The following is an 18,221-nucleotide window of genomic DNA, read 5'->3' as shown; positions in this document are numbered from 1 at the left end:
TCAACCTAGTGAACCTTCACTGAACAGCCTCTAATGCAAGTATATCCTTTCTTAAATACAGAGACCAAAATACAGAGTCCATTACAGGCAAAATGCCAAGCAAACCAGCAGCACACTGGCACCTTAACAGTGTCTCATTGGTCTACAGGCTTTTCTTAAATAGATTTGCTGAGTGGATATAAACTTATACAAGGTTTGCAGGCGTGATGCTCTATTCACATATAGGAGGGAGAAGAGATGCTGTGAGGTACTTTCAGTAGCTGAAAGTGATTAACAGACTAGATTTTGTGTTTAGTGAGCCTGGGCGTGTTACCAATACCAGCAAAATCGGGACAGTGCAGCATGGATATGAAAGTGGCTAAGTGACACAAACAGAGTAGTGGTGAACGGTTGTTTTTCAGACTGGAGGAAGTGGTGTTCCCCAGGGGTCAGTACTGGGGCCACTGCTTTTTTTGATCTATATTAATGACTTAGACTTGGGTGTACAGGGCACAATTTCCAAATTTGCAGATGACACAAAACTTAGAAGTACAGTGAACAGTGAGGAGGATAGTGATAGATCTTGAAAGACATACACAGGCTGGTGGAATGGATGGACATGTGACAGATGAAATTTAACATAGAAAAGTTCAAAAGTGATACATTTTGGTTGGAAGAAAGAGGAGTGGAAATATAAACTAAAGAATACAATTTTAAAGGGGTGCATGAACAGAGAGACCCAGGAGTATATGTGAACCAATCGCTGAAGGTGGCAGCGCAGGTTGAGAAAGCAGTTAGAAAGGCTTATGGGATCCTAGGCTTCATGAATAGAAGTATAGAGTACAGAAGTGTAGATATTATGTTGAACTTGCATAAAATACTGGTTCGGCCTCAACTGGAATATTGTGACCAATTCTGGGTCATTATCATAGGCACCCCTCTGAATCGAGGCAGACATGCTTCCACTCTAAAAATGAATCCTTAGGTGGCTGAACAGTCCAATATGAGAACCACAGTCCCTGTCACAGGTGGGACAGATAGTCGTTGAGGGAAAGGGTGGGTGTGACAGGTTTGCCACACGCTCTTTCCCATGCCTGCGTTTGATTTCTGTGTGCTCTCGGCGATGAGACTCGAGGTGCTCAGTGCCCTCCCGGATGCACTTCCTCCACTTAGTGCGGTCTTTGGCCAGGGACTCCCAGGTGTCAGTGGGGATGTTGCACTTTTTCCGGGAGGCTTTGAGGATGTCCATGTAACATTTCCTCTGCCCACCTTTGGCTCGTTTGCCGTGAAGGAGTTCCGAGTAGAGCACGCGCTTTGGGAGTCTCATGTCTGGCATGCGAACAATGTGGCTTGCCCAGCGGAGTTGATCAAGTGTGGTCAATGCTTCAGTGTTAGGAATGTTGGCCTGGTCAACGACGCTAATGTTGGTGCATATGTCCTCCCAGGGGCTTTGTAGGATCTTGCAGAGACATCGTTGGTGGTATTTCTCCAGCAACTTGAGGTGTCTACTGTACATGGTCCATGTCTCTGTGACATACAGAGGGCAGGTATTACTACAGCCCTGTAGACCATGAGCTAGGTCACAAATTTGAGGGCCTGGTCTTCAAACACACTTTTCCTCAGGCGGCCGAAGGCTGCACTGGTGCATTGGAGGCAGTGTTGAATCTCGTTGTCAATGTCTGCTCTTGTTGATAAGAGGTTCCCGTATGGTCCACGTTGTCCAGGACCGCGCCGTGGATCCTTGATGACTGGGGGGCGGGGGGGGGAGATTTGTGGAGTATCTTTGTCTTACGGATGTTTAGCGTAAGGCCCATGCTTTCGTATGCCTCAGTAAATACGTTGACTATGATTTGGGAGTTCAGCCTCTGTATGTGCGCAGACACAGGCATCGTCCGCGTATGGTAGCTCGACGACTGAGGTTGGGGTGGTCTTGGACCTGGCCTGGAGACGACGAAAGTTGAACAGGTTCCTACTGGTTCTGTAGTTTAGTTCCACTCCAGCGAGGAGCATGTTGACTGAGATGGAGCAATTCTGGGTACCGCATTTTAGCAAGTATGCGAAGGCTTTGGAGAGGGTGCAGAAAAGATTTATGAGAATGATTCAGGGATGAGGGACTTCAGTTACGTGGATAGTCTGGAGAAGCAGGGGTTGTTCCCCTCAGGGCAGAGAAGATTGAGAGGAGATTTGACAGAGGTATTCAAAATCATGAAGGGTCTGGACAGAGTCGATGGAGTGGGATTAGCTGACGCTCTTGCAGATAGCCGGCATGGGCTCAATGGGCAAAATGGCCTCCTTCCATGTTGTAACCAGTCTCTGATTCTAAGATGAAGAAAAACCTGTTACCCAGGATGTTCCATCTCCCGGGCACTGGGACCCAGTTGGAAACAGAGACCCTGAAGCCCCGTCCATTCTCTGTTCCTGAACCAAGATGGCCATGCATGCGCCCTGATCCCGCCCTGTGCAAGATGGCAGCCAGTGACCCTGCTCACCCGGGCCTGTCACCATGGGGCATGAGGGCTCTAATTTGGGGTCTGGGATTTATCTGTATCGAAACCGTGCTGTACCTGCCCTGGGATTGTTTGATGAGATAGTGTAGAGGGAGCTTTACTCTGAATCTAACCAGTGCTGCACCTGCTCTGCTAGTCTTCGACAGGAAGCTGTCGAGGAAGTGTTTCAATACATATGAAAAATGACGGACAGGGAAAGACCATCTGGTCCATCAAGCCTGTCTCACACAATTGCGATATATCACAGCATATACACTCCACTCCACCCGAATCCATGTGATCTCCTGGGAGAGGCAAAAAAACATGAAAAAAACCCAGGCCAATTTGGGAAAATAAAATATGGGAAATTCCTCTCCGACCCATCTAAGCGATCGAAACTAGTCCAGGAGATCACTCTGGCCATTAAATTCTCTGCAGTACCTACCTTCTGTAAGTGTTAATCTCCGCCGCAGCCACAAACAAATCCAGCTTTTGCTTGAAGGAATTCAGTGAGTCTGCATCCACCACATGAGAGGGCAGCCTGTTCCAGAGGTTTACTATTCTCTGGGAAAAGAAGCACCTCCTGACATCTAACCTAGATGTAGCCTTATACAACTTAAATTTGTGCCCCTGGTCCTGCCTAACCTACTTCATTGAAATAAACGGTCAGCTGGAACACTTTCACGTTCATTATCTTATAAACCGCAATCATATCCCCCTAAGTCTACGCTGCTCTAAGGAAAAGAGTCCCAACTCTTTTAACCTATCTTGATAACTAAGATACATTAGACTTGGAATTAGTCTAGTGGCCCTCTTCTGCACCTTTTCCAGAGCCTCAATATCACCCACCATGTAAGGAGACCAAAACTGGACACAGTATTCCAAGTGCAGCCTGACTAAGGTGTTGTATCAGGACAAAACAGTACACCTCGTCTTATACTCCATTGTCCTATGGATACACCCAACACCCTATTTGCTCTAGCTATCGCTGCACAGCATTGCTCATGTACCTTTAAGGATGTATGCACTAGAATGCCCAAATCTCTTTCTGTCTCCACCATTTTTAATGCCTTTCCCGAGAGGGTTTACGAATGTTGAGCATTTGCCCTGCCCACATGCATGCCACTGAACTTATCTAAGTTATACATCGTTTTCCAGTCATGAGACCAGACACCTTAAGATCTGCCTGAATCAGACGAGCCTCTTCCACAGTTCTAGCACTTGCACAGATCTTGGTATCATTTCCAAATTTGCAAACTGTGCCCCCAACCCCAAAATCCAGATCCTTAATATAATTTGTGAAAAGCAACGGTCCCAGCACTGATCCCTGCGGGACACCACTGGTGACCAGTCTCCAAACAGATCCAAATCCATCTATAACTGCTCTTTTCCGGCATCCTGCCAGCCAGATCTGTATCCAGCTCAATATATTTCCACTAATATCAGAGGCTCCCATCTCACAGAGAAGCTTCTTGTGTGGTATCCTGTTAAAAGCTTTTTGAAAATCTAAGTAGACAATGTCTACTGGGCTTCCCTCATCCAGCAACTTTGTAACTTTTTCAAAAAATATAATTAAAATTGTGAGACATGAAGTCTTTTTTTATGAAGCCATATTGGGTGTCCCCAATATGTCCCTCCCTATTCAAGTATTCATATCTTGCATCCCTTATGATTCAAGCATCTTACCTATTGCTGATATTAAACTGATGGGCCTATAGTTACCCGGGTCTGCCTTGTCACAATTTTTTTAAATGGGGACTACCTTAGCCTCCTTCAGTCTGTAGGAACCATTCCAGATTGCAGTAAGCTATTTAAAATACAGGCCAGGGGCTCGCACAGCACATGTCCCATCTCCCGGAGGACCCTCGGGTGGGTATTATCCGGCCCTGCTGCTCGATCTATTTTCAAGTTCTTAATTTTTTCTAAAGCAATCTGCTTATATAAGTTAATGTTATTGATAAAACTAGTATTATTAAATTCTAATATTTGAGCATAATCTTCAAGGGTGAAGACTGATGCAAAGTACTCATTTAATATTTCCGCCATACTCAGTGAGTCCTTTGTAACCTGTCCTTGAACACCCTTCAGTGGCCCAAAACAGTCTTTGATAGTTCTCTGACTCTTCACATAACTCAAAAAGCTCTTCCCGTGACTGCCACAGTTGTCCACAATCCTTTTTCCCATTAGCCTTTTTGCTGATCGAATAGCAGCCTTCGTTTTCTTTAGTTGTTCCTTGTATTCACCCTATTTATTTGAGTGTTAAATGATTTAATTTATAGAGACATTTCTGTTTATATCTGATTTGTCTTTGTACAGAGCCAGTCGGCCACCTTGGCTTTTTCTCACCACATGTCTATCTTTTGATTTTGTCGACATGTTGGTTTTCAACATTTTTAATCGTATTCTGAAAAACTTTCCATTTATATTCAACATCGGTCGCATCAGCACCGAGGGGGGTTGGCCAATTTACCTGTTGCAAGTCCTCTGCCATTTTGGAGAAGTTTGCCCGTCTGAAATGTGGCGCGAGTCGCAGGTTCTCAGTCCCTTTGGTTCTCCCGGCCAATTGGGAGCGTATAATGTGATCAGTGTTGCCCAGATGTTCCCCCACACCAGGTCAGGCTCACTACTAAACACCAGATCCAATATATCACTTTCCCCAGTTACTTCATTAACATGTTGAGTCAGGAAACAGTCCTGTATATTGTCAATAAATCTTTCAGCTGCACTTCCCCCAACAGCAGGTAAAGCAGCGTGCCCCTGAATGTCAGGGGCAATAACAATGAGCTTCCCTCAGGTTAATTCTCTCTCTGTCCCCCCACACAAGCTGCCTGAGCGGCTGAGTGTTTCCAGCACCTTCTGTCTTTATTCTCCCAGATTGCAGCATTCTCGCTGCTGAGCTCAGGGGCTGTGTGGGCGGCGCCCTGACGTCACACACGGCGGGCGGGGCCATGTCCCGCGCGCTGCCGGGCTCGCGGAGTGACAGTTCAACTGCCCCGGGTTCAAATCAGGAGCCACGTGACCCCGCGTGGTTCCTTCTGCAGGCCTCTGGGCGGGGCTCTGTGGTGGAGCGGAACTGGGATTGGTGCAAGGGGCTGTCAATCTCCTGTGTGCAGCCAGGGTTACCGGGGCCGCGCTCTGTCACTGGGGGAACTGGGCTCACGGACTGAGAGCGGGCGGCTCAGCCCGAGAGCTGAACAAACACCGGGAGGGACTTTAAAGTGTAACAGTGCCGCTTTGTAACTGTGCACAGAAAATGGCGCATTGCCATCTACATGAGGGAAAATGCGGAAGTGTCAGATCTGATGTTTGCTGTCACACAGGGCGGGACTTTAAAGTTTAAATTAAAGTGTTTGTAAGTGAGCACAGAAACCGAGGTTAGATTACTGTCATCATCAGGTCCCGGGGAATGTGCTGACCCGGACAGTGTGTAACCCGGGGGCCCAGTGAGATCAGACAGTGTGTAACCCGGGGGTGGGCCCAGTGAGATCAGACAGTGTGTAACCCGGGGGTGGGCCCAGTGAGATCAGACAGTGTGTAACCCGGGGGTGGGCCCAGTGAGATCAGACAGTGTGTAACCCGGGGGTGGGCCCAGTGAGATCAGACAGTGTGTAACCCGGGGGCCCAGTGAGATCAGACAGGGTGTAACCCGGGGGTGGGCCCAGTGAGATCAGACAGTGTGTAACCCGGGGGTGGGCCCAGTGAGATCAGACAGTGTGTAACCCGGGGGTGGGCCCAGTGAGATCAGACAGTGTGTAACCCGAGGGTGGGCCCAGTGAGATCAGACAGTGTGTAACCCGGGGGTGGGCCCAGTGAGATCAGACAGTGTGTAACCCGGGGGCCCAGTGAGATCAGACAGTGGGGGCCAGTGAGATTAGACAGTGTGTAACCCGAGGGCCCAGTGAGATCAGACAGTGTGTAACCCAGGGCCCAGTGAGATCAGACAGTGTGTAACCCGGGGGCCAGTGAGATCAGACAGTGTGTAACCCGGGGCTGGGCCCAGTGAGATCAGACAGTGTGTAACCCGGGGGCCCAGTGAGATCAGACAGTGTGTAACCCGGGGGCCCAGTGAGATCAGACAGTGTGTAACCCAGGGGCCCAGTGAGATCAGACAGTGTGTAACCCTGGGGCCCAGTGAGATCAGACAGTGTGTAACCCGGGGGCCCAGTGAGATCAGACAGTGTGCAACCCGGGGGCCAGTGAGATCAGACAGTGTGTAACCCGGGGGCCCAGTGAGGTCAGACAGTGTGTAACCCGGGGGTGGGCCCAGTGAGATCAGACAGTGTGTAAACCGGGGGCCCAGTGAGATCAGACAGTGTGTAACCCGGGGGCCAGTGAGATCAGACAATGTGTAACCCGGGGGCCCAGTGAGATCAGATAGTGTGTAACCCGGGGGCCAGTGAGATCAGACAGTGTGTAACCTGGGGGCCCAGTGAGATCAGACAGTGTGTAACCCGGGGGCCCAGTGAGATCAGACAGTGTGTAACCCGGGGGCCCAGTGAGATCAGACAGTGTGTAACCCGGGGGCCCAGTGAGATCAGACAGTGTGTAACCCGGGGAGGTTGGGCCCAGTGAGATCAGACAGTGTGTAACCCGGGGGTCCAGTGAGATCAGACAGTGTGTAACCCGGGGAGGTTGGGCCCAGTGAGATCAGACAGCGTGTAACCCGGGGGCCCAGTAAGATCAGACAGTGTGTAACCCAGGGGGCCCAGTGAGATCAGACAGTGTGTAACCCGGGGGCCCAGTGAGATCAGACAGTGTGTAACCCGGGGAGAATGGGCCCAGTGAGATCAGACAGTGTGTAACCCGGGGGCCCAGTGAGATCAGACAGTGTGTAACCCGGGGGCCCAGTGAGATCAGACAGTGTGTAACCCGGGGGCCCAGAGAGATCAGACAGTTTGTCACCGGGGGGCCCAGTGAGATCAGACAGTGTGTAACCTGGAAGCTCAGTGAGATCAGACAGTGTGTAACCGGGGGGCCCAGTGAGATCAGACAGTGTGTAACCCAGGGGGCCCAGTGAGATCAGACAGTGTGTAACCCGGGGGCCCAGTGAGATCAGACAGTGTGTAACCCGGGGGCCCAGTGAGATCAGACAGTGTGTAACCCGGGGAGGATGGGCCCAGTGAAATCAGACAGTGTGTAACCCGGGGAGGATGGGCTCAGCGATATCACACAGTGCCGGTTGGTCTAAGCAATAGACAGAAAATTCCGCAGTTTATGTCAAGAACTCTGGCGATTTGTGTGATGCTCCAGTGGGCTTGCCGGGGAAATGACAAAATCCAACAAGAATACTCGACCCTGAACTTTCAGTTTTATTAAGCATAAGAAAAGTATACATTACATTCTACTTTACACCGTCAATATTTGTCTCATTTTCTGCCCTGCAATTATTAGATCTTCTGGTGAATGATGGAGTGATTGAGAAAGTTCCACAGGTGGAAGAAAGCAGGGACTGTAGACTGAGGAACAACGGCAGGTGAACCAGCACAGGATTGTGAGAGCACCAACTAGAGATAACCCTTCTGATTCAAAGAGCTTCCATAGATCGACAGGGGCGAAAGGTAAGAGAGAGTCCCATTGACTCAGATACACACTGGTCCTGGGGATGGACTGGGGAGAAAGGTCAGAGAGAGTCCCATTTACTCAGGTACACACTGGTCCTGGGGGACTGGGGAGAAAGGTCAGAGAGAGCCCCATTGACTCAGATACATCCTGGTCCTGGGGATGGACTGGGGAGAAAGGTCAGAGAGAGCCCCATTGACTCAGATACACACTGGTCCTGTAGACAGCACACAAAGATTACAAGGTAAGGCATGAAATGATGGGAATGAGATTGGGAGAGTCTGACCACCGAACACAATTATCCAGCAGGAGGTCGTGCAGTGGGACATGAAATAAGATCAGTTTCTGTCTCTGAACACACAGTCACATTGAATCATGAACTCATTGAATGGCGGTGCAGGCTCGAAGGGCCGAATGGCCTACTCCTGCACCTATTTTCTATGTTTCTATGTTTCTATGTTTTTAGAGTAAATTAAGTATCACAGTGTTGAAGTAAGTGCAGTAGATGTTGTGCACATGGACTTTCAAAAGCCATTTAATAAAGTATCACATAATGAACTTGTTTGTAAAATTGAAGCACATGGTGTTAAAGGGACAGTGGTAAATTGGATCTGTCATTAGCTGAGGGACAGGGGGCAGAGAGCAGTGGTGGACCGATGTTTCTCCAACTGCGGAGAAGTTTACATTGGGTCAACCAGGTGTCGCAATTGATGCCTTTGCTTTTCTGGTTATATTTTAAATGACCTGGTCTTCGCTATCGGGAGTGGACCTTCGAGGTTTGCTGAGGGCAAGAAAGTTGATTGTAGTAAATGGTGAGCAGGATCGCAGCAGACTTTAGAAAGGCACAGACAGACTGGTGAACTGGACTGAAACATGGCAGATACAATTTATTATAGCTCAATGTGAAATGATACACTTTGGGAAGTTCAACATGGAGAAGCAGTATAATGCAAATGGTCCTATTTTGAGGGGATGTAAGAGCAGAGAGACCTGGGGGAAAATATCCACAAATGTTTGAAGATGGAAGGGTAAGCTGATAAGGTATTTAAGAGAGTGTATGGGATCTTTCACTTTGTAAATGGAGCACTAAACATAAAAACAAGGAGCTCAGTGCTAACCCATTACAAATCAGTGGTGAGGCTGGAGTATTGTGTACAATTCTGAGCAACACACATTAGGAAGAATGACAAGATGTTGGAGAGGGTGCAGAGGAGGTTTACCAGGATGATACCCGAGACTTCAATTATGTGGAGAGATTAGTCATGCTTGACCAACCTTCCAGAATTTTTTGAGGATGTAACTAATAGAGTGGATAAGGGAGAACCAGTGGATGTGGTTATTTCGAATTTCAAAAGGCTGTTGACAAGGTCCCACACAAGAGATGTGCAAAATTAAAGCACATGGCATTGGGGGTAATGTATTGACATGGCTAGAGAATTGGTTGGCAGACAGGAAGCAAAGAGTAGGAACAAACGGGTCCTTTTCAGAATGGCAGGCAGTGACTGGTGGGGTGCCGGAAGGTTCCATGCTGGGACCCCAGCTATTTACAATATACATTCATGATTTAGACAAAGGAATTGAATGTAATATCCCAACATTTGCAGATGACACTAAGCTGGGTGGCAGTGTGAGCTGTGAGGAGGATGCTAAGAGGCTGCAGGCTGACTTAGACAGGTTAGGTGAGTGGGCAAATGCATGGCAGATGCAGTATAATGTGGATAAATGTGATCTTATCCACTTTAGTGGCAAAAACAGGAAGGCAGAATATTACCTGAATGGTGACAGATTAGGAAAAGGGGAGGTGCAACGAGACCTGGGTGTCATGGTACATCAGTCATTGAAAGTTGGCATGCAGGTACAGCAGGTGGTGAAGAAGGAAAATGGCATGTTGGCTTTCATAGCGAGAGGATTTGAGTATAGGAGCAGGGAGGTCTTACTGTAGTTGTCCTGGGCCTTGGTGAGGCCACACCTTGAATATTGTGTACATTTTTGGTCTCCTAACCTGAGGAAGGACATTCTTGCTATTGAGGGAGTGCAGTGAAGGTTCACCAGACTGATTCCCGGGATGGCAGGACTGACATATGAAGAAAGATTGGATCGACTAGGCTTATATTCACTGGAATTTAGAAGAATGAGAGGGGATCTCATAGAAACATATACAATTCTGACGGGATTGGACAGGTTAGAATGTTTCCGATTATTGGGAAAGTCCAGAACCAGGGGTCACAGTCTAAGGATAAGGGGTAAGCCATTTTGGACCGAGATGAGGAGAAACTTCTTCACTCAGAGAGTTCTGAACCTGTGGAATTGTTTACCACAGAAAGTTGTTGAGGCCAGTTCCCCTTACGGCTAAAGGGATCAAGAGGTATGGAGAGAAAGCAGGAATGGGGGACTGAAGTTACATGATCAGCCATGATCATATTGAATGGTGGTGCAGGCTCGAAGGGCTGAATGGCCTACTCCTGCACCTATTTTCTATGTTTCTATAAGTTGGGATTTTTGCCTTTAGAGCAGAAACGGTTAAGGGGAGATCCAAAAGAGTTATTCAAAATTGCGAGAAATTTTTACAGAGCAAGTCAGAAGAAATATTTCCTCAGACCAGTTGGGCAGTAACCAAAGGTCACAGTTTTAAAATAACCGACAAAAGAACTAGAGTGGAATTAGGAGAATGTGTTTTATGCAGAGGTTTCAGATCTGGAATGTACCACCTGAGAGACTGGTGGAAGCAAACTCCATAGGAACTTTCAAAAAGCAATTGGACCTGTATTTGAAGAGGACCCATTTTCAGGGTTTTGGGGAAAATGCTGGGGTGTGGGCTTAGTTGGGACAGCTTTTCACCAACCAGTACAGACTGGATGGGCTAAATGGCCTCCTATGTTGTAAGATTAGAAGGGGTTTGATCGAAGAGGTGACTCCAGTCTGAGGCAGAGCCCAGCAGATATACACCATCTCATTTTCTGTTTTATTTCAGATTTCCTGCCTCTGCAGTATTTTGCTTTTGTATTAGTGGAAATCTGGAACTTTCTCCACCCAAAAAGCTGTTGAGTTTGGGGTTCATTTGAAAATGTCAAAACTGAGATTAATGAATGTGTGTTGGGCATTAAGATTCTGGAACCAAGGAAGGCCCATGGAGTCAAGGTACAGATCAGCCATGACCCAGTTCAATGGTGGAACATGTTGGAGGGGCTGAAGGGCCACCTCCTGTTGCTATGTTGCGATGAAGTCCTCCCACCACTGGCGGCGCTGCAGTGAAGTATTCTTGCTCCCCCGCTCAGGCGCAGTGTCGCTCCTGCCGTGAATCCGGCGATTCCGAGTGGGCGGGGTTTGCCTCTTGCGCCGGCCGAGCGGGTGGCGCAGGCCAGTGTGCGAGTGACGGTGAGGAACAGAAGGGTTGCCCAGGATACCGGGGCGGGGCCGTTGTGTGAGTGACGGTGAAGAACAGGAGGGTTGCCCGTGTTACCGCGGCCATGCTCTGTCACTGGGGTAACGGGGCTGTGTTGAGCTCACAGATTGAGAGCGAGCGGCTCAGTCCCAGACTTTGTATCACACACGGAGGGCCCGGGAATGAAACAGTGACGGGCTGGAACAGCGGGCAAAATGGCGCATCACCGTCTGCAGGACTGAACATGTGGCAGTCTCAGGTCTGAGGCTTTCTATCAGGGGTCACAGTCTAAGGATAAGGGGGAAGCCATATAGGACTGAGATGAGGAGAAACTTTTTCACTCAGAGAATTGTGAACCTGTGGAATTCTCTACCACAGAAAGTTGTTGAGTCCAGTTCATTGGATATATTCAAAAGGGTGTTAGATGTGGCCCTTAAGGCTAAAGGGATCAGGGGGAATGGAGAGAAGGCAGGAGTGGGGTACTGAAATTGCATGATCAGCCATGATAATATTGAATGGTGGTGCAGGCTCGAAGGGCTGAACGGCCTGCTCCTGCCCCTATTTTCTATGTTTCTATGTGAAAGAAGGGAGGAAATGAGGCTTGCGCAGGAAAGAAAGTTCCTTGAATGAACACATTGTGAGGCTGTTTTGTGACTTCGTCTGTGTGCAGTTAAAAATATGAAATGGAAATTGGCACATCCAGTGACACTTATATTGCCAATAGTGCTTTCTAAGTTAATCACTATATCCTAAGCCGAATATCCTATTGACTGCCCTAACCACGAATCCAATCGTAACAATAACCACAACCACTAATCTCTAAACCTACATCTATACCCAGCCCCTAACCAAGGCTAAGAACATAAGAAATAGGAGCAGAAGAAATAGGAGCATTCAATAAGATTATGGCTGATCTGATCTTGGCCTCAATTCCACTTCCCTGCTCTCTCCCCATAACCCTTGACTCCCCTATCCTTCAAAAATCAGTCTATCTCCAACTTAAATATCTTCAATGATCCACCCTCCGCTGCTCTCTGGGGTAGAGAATTTCAAAGATCACGAACCTCTGAGAGAAGGAACTCCTCCTCAATTCCGTTTTAAATGGGCGACCCCTTATTCTCAGATGATGCCAGCTAGCTCTAGATTTCCCCACAAGTGGAAACGGAGATGAGAGGGGGAGCTAAAGACATGATAAAGGAAGTAGTTAAACAATTATTTTGATGCAAGTAATACTGCAAGGTATGTTAGTAATCAACTAACCCATAAAATTAGCAAATACAATTACAAAGATCAGAACATTTCAAAGGCGATCACATGCAGTATGTGTGGAACTCTACTAACTGCATTCAAAAATCGTTAAACAATACAGAAAATAGCAGATTTCCAGTCTTCAGCAAGATAGTTCTTTCAAGGGTTGGTTGAAAGGAATGTCAAATGAGTGTAAAGTGAGACACTCCGGTTCAGTCCATGACACCCATAAGCCGTATACTCAAACGAAACAAGCTTGGGATTTGATGTGGTAAAAGATGGTCTGCGTGAGAAGTGAAATAATCTCGAGGAAGAAAAGGCCCAAATGGAAGGGAACATTAATTAGTCTCCTCTTATTATGGCGAAATCAAATATTCAACACACGGTGTTTGAAACAAGCTGATTTATTTAATATTTATAATCAATCTTCACCTCGGTTATAGGGGTTATTAAGAGCAGCCGAAACAAAGTCTAACTGCCAGAATGAACATGGTTCAGTGCCCAACGCAATCACAGTAAATCCGATTCCATTGGCTAACGGGATCTGTCGATGGCGGCGTCTTTACCCAGCATACCCGGCGACGGAAAATGTGCCGAACTCACACTATAGCATCCCATTGCGCAAGCGCGCGATCTGTTTTTTTGTGGGGCATGCGCGGTGCGTGTAATGGCGGAACGGACGCAGTGAGAATCTGTTCTGTACAAGCGGCCATTTTCACCGTGGCAGAGGGGAGTAATGGACCGTCGGGGAGGCCTCATAAACAATTGGTGCCCGCCCGAAGCCCGAAATAACAACCTGAATATCGGTGATTGCAACTTCGAGGCTTTCTCCCGGTCACAGGCCCAGGACAATGGCGGCCATCTTTGTACAGGAAGGCAAGTTCGGTGGTTCGCCATCTTGCTTCGCCATCTTGCTTCAGTGAGCAGCCAAGCGCATGCGCAGCCATCTTAGTTATTTTATTCTCACTCTGGACACCTCGGATTTTTTACCCTCTCTCCTAAAGGCGCTGCTCAGTGCTAAGCTTACAGTTTACATGCCAGACAATTGTAACAGGAAAGCCCCAGAGCGGTTCACTCCCAGGGTTAGAATCCCCATGTACAGTCTCAGGGTTGGGTTATTATCTCAGAAGAACATAACATAAGAAAGAAGAGCAGGAGTAGCTCATTTGGGCCCTGGAGCCGGCTCCACCATTCAATAAAATCATGGCTGATCTGATCATGGACTCAGTTCCACTTCCCTGCCCGCTCCCCATAACCTTTACTCCCTTATTGCTCAAAAATCTGTCTATCTTCGCCTTAAATATGTTCAATGACCCTGCCTCCTCAGTTCTCTGGGGCAGAGAATTTCATAGATTTACAACCGTCAGAGAAGAAATTTCTCCGCAGCTCAGTTTTAAAAGGGCAGTCCCTTATTCTGAGACTATGTCCCTAGTTTTAGTTTCCCCTATGAGTGGAAATATCCTCTCTGCATCCACCTTGTCGAGTCTCCTCATTATCTTATGTTTCAATAAGATCATCTCTCATTCTTCTGAACTCCAATGAGTAGAGGCCCAACCTACTCAACCTATCTTCATAAGTCAACACCCTCATCTCCGGAATCAACCTAGTGAACCTTCTCTGAACAGCCTCCAGTGCAAGTATATCCTTTTTTAAATACAGAGATCAAAACTGTACGCAGTACTCCAGGTGTGGCCTCACCAATACCCTATACAGTTGTAGCAGGACTTCTCTGCTTTTTACTCTATCCCCCTTGCAATAAAGGCCAACATTCCACTTGCCTTCCTGAATACTTGCTGAACCTGCATACTAACTTTTTGTGTTTCATGCACAAGGACCCCCAGCAGCAGGTTGCAATTTTTCTCCAATTTAATTATAATTTGCTTTTCTATTTTTTTGTGCCAAAGTGGATAACCTCACATTTTCCCACATTATACTCCATCTGCCGAATTTTTGTCCACTCACTTAGCCTGTCTATATCCCTTTGCAGATTTGTTGTGTCCTCACAATTTTCTTTCCCACACATCTTTGTATCATCAGCAAACTTGGCTACATTACACTCGGTCCTTTCATCCAAGTCATTAATATACATTGTAAGTAGTTGAGGACTCAGCACTGATCCCTGCGGCACCCCACTAGTCACTACTTGCCACTAGAAAACAACCCATTTATCCTGACTCTATTTTCTTTTAGTTAGCCAATCCTCTATCCATGCTCATATATTACCCCCAACCCCGTGAGCTTTTATCTAGTGCAGTAACCTCTTATGTGGCACCTTATTGAATGCCTTCTGGAAATCCAAATAGACCACATCCACTGGTTTCCCCTTATCCACCCTGCTCGTTACATCCTCAAAGATCTCCAGCAAATTTGTCAAACATGATTTTCCTTTCATAAAACCATGCTGACTCTGCTTGATTGAATCGTGCTTTTCCAAATGTCCCGCGACTGCTTTCTTAATAATGGATGTACAGTCCTGAGGCTGTAATCCAAATGTACAGTCCCCGGTTTAGAATCCCCATGTACAGTCCTAGGTTTAGAATCCCCATGTATAGTCCCAGGGTTATAATCCCCATGTACAGTCCTAGGTTTGAAATCCTCATGTACAGTCCCAGGGTTTGGAATCCCTATGTACAGTCCCAGGGTTTGGAATCCCTATGTACAGTCCCAGGGTTTGGAATCCCTATGTACAGTCCCAGCGTTGGAATCGTGTGACTGTACAGAGAAAAATTGAGGCCTTGATTCTGAGTTGGGAAACAATCATAGAAACATGATTCAATTTGGATACTAAACTATTTGAAATCAAATCAAATGCATTGTTGCATGTATCATATTCCTTTCGTGCCAAATGGGAAAGAAGTGATGTGTGGGCTGTGCAGGAGTATTTGTGCCCAGTTCAACAGCGTGTCCCTGGCTCTCCACTAGGTTCAGTCTGATTGACACATCCAACTGACTGGATAGACCTCGCCCTTTAAACCCCATCAGAGAAATAAACATTTCTAAAACACTGGTTAGGCCTCAACTGGAGTATTGTGTTCAATTTTGAGCTCCAAACTTTAAGAATGATGCCAAGCCTTTAGAGAGGTTACAGAAGGAATGGTCCCAGGGATGAGGAACTTCACTGTTGTGGAGCAACTGGAGAAGGTTTTCTCCGGAGAGCAGTAAAGGATAAAAGGAGATTTGATAGAGATGTACAGAATCATGAATGATTTTGATAGAGTGGCATTATTGTAGGTAACCAGAGGAGTCAGAAGTCCGATGATTGGCAAAAGAACCAGAGGTGAGATGTAGAATCATTTGTTACCCAGCGAGTTGTTATCATCTGGAATGCACTGTCTGAAAGGGTGGTGGAAGCAGATTGAATAGTAACGTTCAAAAGGGAATTGGATAAATACTTGAAGGGAAAAATATACCAAGCTATGGGTAAAGAGCAGCTCAGTGAGACTCATTCAACAGCTCCACCAAAGAGACGATGTGCCGAATGGCCATCTTCTGTGCTGTACCACTCCTTGACAATGGCAGATGATCTTACCCAGAGTGCTCCCCATGGGGGAATATGCCCTATCTCCATCAGCAGGGGGCATTGCGTTGGTGCAGGAAAGGCTGGTCCCTGGAGAGTACCTCCCTGTGTGGAGCGGCTCCCGGAGTTTCAGCGGAGCGAACGTGAGCTCAGCGACACCGAGTGCGGCTCTCGGGCAGCACCGAGTGCGGCTCTCGGGCCCCGGGTCAGAGCCGCCGGGCCCGGCACCACCAAACCCCAGGGAGAGTGCCACCCCCACATCAGTAAAACAATAACTTGCATTTATACAGCAGGCCCAGCAATTCCCAGTCGCTCTATCAGGGAGGGTGCTGGATGTGGAAGTCGCTCCCTGACCTCCTGTGTGGGTCTGTTTGTTGCATCAGTTTGAGCTGGAGTGGAGAGGGGGGAGAAGCTGCTGGGTTTCACCCCCAGTACTTCTGGGCCCAGTGGGACCAACAATTTCCCATGTGGGACTGTCAAGGGAGGTGGGTTCCCTTCCCTGAAGGACAGTCGTGGCCCAGATGTGTTTTTATGACAATCCGGCAGCTTTCATTGTCACTTTTTCCTCATGCCGGCCCCACAAATGACCAGATTCATTAAGCTCAATTTCATAACATGCCTTTGTGTTTTTGTGGTTCTCTCTCTCTCACTTTTTCCTGCTTGAAATTCACTTTACAGGGTGTTAAAAGGGAAAGGATTTGTAGACTGGAAGCTCAAACCAAACATCACTTCAAGATCTGACACTTACTCGATATATTGGGACCGAAATATCATCAGCTTTTGACCATGGAAGCAGAAGGCACGGTACACGTGCTCTGTGTGTGGACAAGGCTTCAGCCGGTCATCCAAACTGGAGAGACACAAGCGCAGTCACACTGGGGAGAAACCATGTAAATGTGGGGACTGTGGGAAACGATTCAACTACCCATCCCAGCTGGAAACACATTGATGAGTTCACACTGGGGAGAGGCCGTTCACTTGCTCCGACTGTGGGACAGAATTCACTCGGTCATCCCATCTGCTGAGACACCAGCGAATTCACACTGGGGATCGGCCGTTCACCTGCTCAGATTGTGGGAAGGGATTCACTACATCATCCTACCTGGTGACACACCAGCGAGTTCACACTGGGGAGAGGCCGTTCTCCTGCTCCGACTGGAAAGAGATTCACTAAATCATCCAACCTGCTGAGCCACCAGCAAGTTCACACTGGGGAGAGGCCGTTCACCTGCTCCGACTGTGGGAAGGGATTCACTCAGTCCTCCTTCCTGCTGAGACACCAGCGAGTTCACACTGGGGAGAGGCCATTCCCCTGCTCCGACTGTGGGAAAGGATTCACTCGGTCATCCTACTTGCTGAGACACCAGCGAATTCACAAGTGACTGCAGGGGTTGGATTCTGCTGTTTTTGCTGCTGCTAATCACATCCGGGACTGAATCGTGTTCATTCTGACAGTTGGGGTTTATAACTCCTGTAACGCTGATGTTAATAACTCCTTTAACTGGACTGGAGTTTAATATTTAATATGTAGACACATAAATGAGTGTTGCTTTCAACACATTGTTGTGGATTTTTGTATTTCCCACCTGAGTGTTTAGCATCACCTGGCTGGAGCTGAGAAAGGACAATCTGGGGGGAGGATCATACAGGGGGAACAGAATTTCAGCCTGGACACAGTCCTTCAGGTCACACGAAGATCATCACATTCTTCTGAACTCCAATGTGTATAGGCCCAAATTACTCAACCTATCGTCATAAGTCAACCCCCCTCATCTCCGGAATTTGCAGCAGACATGAACAAGGACCTGAAGCTTATTAAAAGACACATATTTCATTACAGCAAAGGTTGCACTGGGAGAAATGTTCAGTTAGAACATAAGAAACATCAGAAATAGAAGCAGGAGGAGGCCATTTGGCCTCTCGAGCCTGCTCCGCCATTCAATACATCATGACTGATCTGATCATGGACTCGGCTCCACTTCCCTGCACGCTCCCCATAACCCTTTACTCCCTTATCGCTCAAAAATCTGTATCTCCACGTTAAATATAT

General features: G+C 47.5%; 1 long non-coding RNA gene across 1 annotated transcript; it reads left to right on the top strand.

Moving 5' to 3' along the window:
- Positions 1–5,595: 5,595 nt before the first annotated feature.
- LOC139248248 (uncharacterized) lies at positions 5,596–17,727 on the top strand. The gene is made up of 3 exons (XR_011591020.1): positions 5,596–5,817; positions 7,857–8,023; positions 16,850–17,727. It is a non-coding gene; the product is annotated as an uncharacterized lncRNA (long non-coding RNA).
- The last annotated feature ends 494 nt before the right edge of the window (positions 17,728–18,221 follow it).

The sequence above is a fragment of the Pristiophorus japonicus genome, unplaced genomic scaffold (genome assembly GCF_044704955.1).
Source record: "Pristiophorus japonicus isolate sPriJap1 unplaced genomic scaffold, sPriJap1.hap1 HAP1_SCAFFOLD_29, whole genome shotgun sequence".
Taxonomy (NCBI): Eukaryota; Metazoa; Chordata; class Chondrichthyes; family Pristiophoridae; genus Pristiophorus; species Pristiophorus japonicus.
The sequence above is the reverse complement of the archived record's forward strand: the minus strand, read 5'-3'. Positions and strand labels throughout refer to the sequence as shown.